Source organism: Peromyscus californicus, unplaced genomic scaffold, assembly GCF_007827085.1.
Source record: "Peromyscus californicus insignis strain IS unplaced genomic scaffold, ASM782708v3 Scaffold_15__1_contigs__length_86483966, whole genome shotgun sequence".
In the NCBI taxonomy this organism is placed as follows: Eukaryota; Metazoa; Chordata; class Mammalia; order Rodentia; family Cricetidae; genus Peromyscus; species Peromyscus californicus.
The window spans coordinates 50,193,134-50,198,293 of NW_026294447.1; the positions used below are offsets into that span (position 1 = coordinate 50,193,134).

Sequence of the window (5,160 nt, forward strand, 5' to 3'; positions counted from 1 at the left end):
TCTCTTCCCATGAGGCAAAGTCCTCCTTTGCTCCAGAGCTTTGTAACACACACACACACACACACACACACACACACACACACACACACACACACACACACACACACCCTCGGCCAGCATGGGATTACTGAGGAAATCTTAATTTGGGGCTCCAATGTTTTATGGAATCTAGTTCAGCTAGGCCAATCTTTTTTCTTTAATAAACACATAAGGGATGGACAAATGGTTCAGTGGTTAAAAATACTTGTTTCTTTTCTAGAGGACCTAAGTTTGGTTCCCAACACCCATCTCAGACTGCTCAAAATCATGTAACTCTAGCTCTAGGGGATTGATGCCCTCTTCTGGACTATGCAGTCGACCGTACTCACAAATGCATATACTCACACAGAGACATACATTGTCTTAATATTTTTTTTTCAACAGAGTTTCTCTGTGTAGCTCTGGCTGTCCTAGAACTCACTTGTTAGACCACGCTGACTTTGAATTTACAGAGATCCACCTGCCTCTGGCTCCTTAGTGCTGGAATTAAAGGCATGTGCCACCAAAACTTGGCTTTAAAATAAAATCTTTAATAAACATATAAAACTCTATAGGAGATAAATGGTAGCTACCTATAATGGAATTTCTTCATATGTTCTGAAAAAAAAGCCATAAAGACAATAAAATAACCTGTAACCACCAAGAGACAAAAATCACTAACATGTTCAACTTACACAAAAGCTGGAATATAAGCATCTAAAACTGAAGTACCAGCTCCAGTGTCCACAGAAAACAATGGCCTTAGCTAAGGACAGCATGCTACCAAGGCAGCTAGAGTCCCACAGTGACGAGGCACACAGAAGTTCCTCAAGTAGATTTCTGTCTAAGAGGGGATAGTCCAAGCAAAGCTGAAACCTAGAAGAATTGAACATTCAGCCTTGAAAATATTTGTGAAGTTTAAGAAGACATCATTATAAAGAAAAGGTAGCTGCTCTTGAAGGAGAAGAGATTCTCAGATATTTGAGGTGAAGAGAAAGTAAAGAAATCAAATAGTGGTAAGTAAAGGTCTTTTTAAAAATATAAAGAACAACAAACTTGAAAATGTACCACCTCCATGATCAAATATTCCATCTACTTAAACACTGAACTTCAAGCCACTCCTGAATTAAGAAAGTTGGATTGACAATCAAATTCTGTCCTTTTCCTGTAGACTTGCCAAAAACAAGCAAACAAATAAACAAACAAACCAAAAACAAAAAACGAAAAACCCAAACCCCAAACCACACAACTACATAGTCGGAAAAGATCCCCATAGTAAAACAGTGTTCATACCTTGCTGTTTCATATGAGATCTCAGAGCAAGGGTAAGTACTCCTTTAAGCTTTCAGGGAAAATATCCTAGGAAGGAAAAAGACTCATACTTCCATAAATTAGCAATACAGAATGCTGGAAGAAAAAGAAGCAACATTTGAAGGGTTTACTTTTCATCTAGAACTTAATATTAACCAGTCTAGGTGGGAAGTATGAGTGCAAAATAATCGCTTTTTACGCATCAGAAATATAATGAACACAGCCTGAATTTTGGACACTCAGTGTTTGACAAGTTTTCTTATTGTAGGAATTTCCATTTTCCTATGTTCTCACACAACATTTAATGAAGGTTTGTTCCTAGTTGTTCTATATGCAGTGTCAAGCTTATGGCCTGTGCCAGAGCAAGCAGGCTCTAGACTAGTGATGAGAGTCCCTTCCAGAGGTTGATTCCACAGCCTTTCCTGGAGCTGTTCAATGTTTATCTTCTAGGCCTACTTTTCTAGTTATCTCCTGAATGAGAAATGTAAGCATCCCATTTTCCTTCAAGTAAATGTCTCTTTAGAACTAGTCTGTTTCTGCTATATTCTTGAATACAGCTAGAACTTACAAATTTAGATACCATGTCTCATTCTTAGGAAGTTACTACATACTCCAGCATGACAGGAAAGTCAGAAGACCACTGAAAGATATGTCCTGGGAATTACCAGAGGATTTTAATACTGAGAGCAAGTATTTCAGACTGGAATAAAATGGCACAGGGGTCCCTGACTTCAAAACAAAACAAATTATGTCTATATCTATATCTATATATATCTTATATATATCTGTCTCTATATATCTATGTATCTATCTATGTATCATCTATCTATCTATCTATCTATCATCTATCTATGTATCTATATTTATCTCTATCTATCTATCTATCTATCTATCTATCTATCTATCTCTTATAAAACAATTTCCATTTCCTATTTCCTGGCAGGCAGGTGCCTGGCACAGGTGTTTCTGTCTTTCTCTTCATGTTCAGACTATGCTGTACCCAGTCAAGAGTGATGTGGGTTGAAGGAGCTGGGCAGCCCTTTGCACTGTAGTTATTTTTCTTGACCTGGGTGTGTGTAAAGGATTTGTAGAAGTTCTTGTCTTAGTTGGGGTGATTATTCCTGCTATGAAACACCATGACCACATTGGGGAGGAAAGGATTTATTTGTCTTACAGGCCCATATCACTGTTCACTGCTGAAGGAAGTCAGGATAGGAACTCAAACAGGGCAGGATTCTCAAGGGAGGAGCTGATGCAGAGGCCATGGAGGAGAGCTGCTTACTGGCTTGCTTTCCTTGGCTTGCTTAGCCCACCTTCTTAGAGGACCCAGGACCACCAGTCCAAATGTGACCCCACCCACCATGGGTTGGGCCCTCCCCCATTGATCACTACTTGAGAAAATGCCTTACAAAACCAGCCAGTACAGATCTACATAAATCATTTAAAGAAAATTGGAAAGATGGCATGGAGCTTGTTGATACATTGCTTCAGAGTTTGGATTTTGGAGTTATCCAACAATAAACTATTAAAGTGATACTTGACATAAAATTACAAAGGACCATGAAGTAAAGATGATACATTATTGTGTTTGCTCACAGAGTGGGATGCTGATTCAGTCACTTCCACATCAGCAAATGTTTGTCTTTGTGTCAAAGACATATCATATGTTTTTGGTGTATATTGGTGGGAGAATCGCGTTTGAAAGAGAAATGCACAGATGCTGTTTGGGAATTAATTGTGTTTTCATATTTCTGTCTCAGAAGTTCCTGAGTTTGTGGCACTGAAGTAGATGGCTACTGTGCTTGTTTACCCTGTATACAATGAGTATTAAGATGGATCCCATCTATTAGCAGAGATTTTACTTGATTCCAGAACTTCCTAACTATGGATGGCTTCTTCCTGTATGATCTTGGAGACTTGGGAAAGCTTGTGTTCATTGTAGTAATTGATAAGAAAAAGACATCTCTCAAATATACCATACTAAATTCAGTTATTCAGGAAGATGTTAGAGATAACAGAGAACACTTCCATAGAGGTTTTTAGTTTGGTTATATGGGTGGGAATGACTATATATCACCTTACTCTAGGGTGAACTGACAAGATAATCCCATCTGCAGTTGTACTGAACACTTCAAACCAACAATACTTTTTGTGACATAGGCATGGTAAGGAAGCCAGTTACAGGGTCCAGTTCATTAAGAGCATTTTGGACAGTACAACACCAGTCCAAGGAAGGCATAGCATTTTACAGAGATTGAAAACAATAGTATTTGGTGCCAAATCTTCAATTGCGTCTGTATTCAAGAGTTGTCCATTTATTGGCTGCTTTCTCTTTGGCTTGCCACTGGGTGTCATCAGCATCATGTGCTAGGGAACGTGCACAGCTAATACAGGGGCAAGGCTGCCAGGAGAGTGATATGAAGTATCTGTCTAAAGGCTCAATGAAAAGCTAGGAACACATAGAAGAGGGAAAAAAACAGTCGCGCAGTGGAGGACCTCTATTGCAGAGTCCAAGGATATATTAGAAAAGAAGCAAGATTTAGTCTTTACAGATATGAAATATTGATAGGATTTCAAATTATTAGAGTCTATTTATTGAATTTAGACATTTAGTCATGATCTATTTACAGAAGAGCTCAAGGCCAAACTGGTCTACAAAGTTAGTTCCAGGACAGGCAGGGCTATATATAGAGACCCTGTCTCATAAAACCAAAATAATAGTAATGATAATAATAATATAGAAGTGTGATTTATAGAATAGTATTTCCACCCACAATATCAATTCTCCTATATTTCAGATAAAATTTATACAAAAAATCAAGTCTTTAAAATTTAGGCACTTTAAAAAAAGACCGTAGTAACTTTTTCCATGAGTCCAATTTAAGATCTTGAGGTTAAAAATGGTGTGATTTTTTTTATAGCATGTAGTGCTTATCTTACTAGTTGTTTTAAAAGGAGAATGGTTACTTTTTAACTTTATACTTAGTTTTATTGTTATAACATTGGCATAATGTTATAACAAAATGCGGGCATAGTCCTGTGATTGATCTTTGTAAACTGACTAGGCTATATAGAGAGTGGCAGCTTCAGCTCATGTCTTTGTAGCACTCAGCGGGCAGATCGTTCAGCACTGCAGGAAGGAGAGGTCCTTTAGTGTACCCTGCCTCAGCCAAAACAGCCTAGTATTTTGTTGCACTTCACTTTTATTTTAAATATTGACATCACTTCTAAAATTTCCATGAATAAAAAGGGATGTATGTCTCTATATATCTATATATCTCATATGTTTATTTAAGTTATGTAAACTTTAATAATAATTTATGGTCTAGAATGTGGGTATATACATGTTATATTAGTTAGTGTTTCTATTGCTGTGAAGAGACACCATGACCATGGCAACTCTTACAAAGGAAACATTTAATTGAGGTGGCAGCTTACAGTTTCAGAGGTTTAGTCCGTTATCATCACAGTGAGGAGCATGGTGGCATGCAGGCAGACAGGGTGCTGGAGAAGGAGTTGCTACATGCTGATATGCAGGCAACAGGGAATAGACTGTCTTGTTGAGCATGGCTCAAGCATGTATGAGACCTCAAGGTCTGCCTCCACAGTGACACACTTCCTCCAATAAGGCCACACCTACTCCAACAAAGCCATACCTCCTACTAGTGCCACTCTCTTTGGGGGCCATTTTCTTTCAAACCACCGCAATCTACTCCCTGGACCCAAAAGGCTTGTAGCCCTATCATAATACAAAAATGCATTCAGTCTAACTTTGAAAGTCCCCATAGTCATCTGTAACAGTCTCATGCTTGTTTCAAAGTCCAAAGTCTC

At 38.2% G+C, this 5,160-nt stretch overlaps 1 pseudogene; it reads left to right on the forward strand.

Annotated features, from left to right (window-relative positions):
* Positions 1-2,816: 2,816 nt before the first annotated feature.
* On the forward strand, positions 2,817-3,895 carry LOC128110624 (protein disulfide-isomerase TMX3-like; annotated as a pseudogene).
* Positions 3,896-5,160: the final 1,265 nt, after the last annotated feature.